This window comes from Panthera leo, chromosome A3, assembly GCF_018350215.1.
Source record: "Panthera leo isolate Ple1 chromosome A3, P.leo_Ple1_pat1.1, whole genome shotgun sequence".
Taxonomy (NCBI): domain Eukaryota; kingdom Metazoa; phylum Chordata; class Mammalia; order Carnivora; family Felidae; genus Panthera; species Panthera leo.
The window spans coordinates 76,612,583-76,612,928 of NC_056681.1; positions in this window are offsets into that span (position 1 = coordinate 76,612,583).

The following is a 346-nucleotide window of genomic DNA, read 5'->3' on the forward strand; positions in this document are numbered from 1 at the left end:
AGGGGAGAAAAATACACAATGAGGGAAGGGTATGACAGGAACAAATTTGTAGATGTAGGAAGACACATGGTACAATACAGAAACCTGTGGCATTGGGCTCCAAATGGGGTACGGCAGGAGATAAGAGGTGTGAGGGAGGCTGGGACCTTATTACCACAGGTTTGTGGCTGCAGTTAGAAGGGGCAGAGGTTTGAAACAAGAGCACAATACGTGGTTTTAGGAAGTCGAAAGTAGCTAGTGGTACACAGGGTAGATGAAAGAGAATAAATGGAACCAGACTGGATCAGCACATTTAAGTTCAGTAGGGAACGTGTCGGAGGAGGTAGGAGACAACGTGATGGCGAGA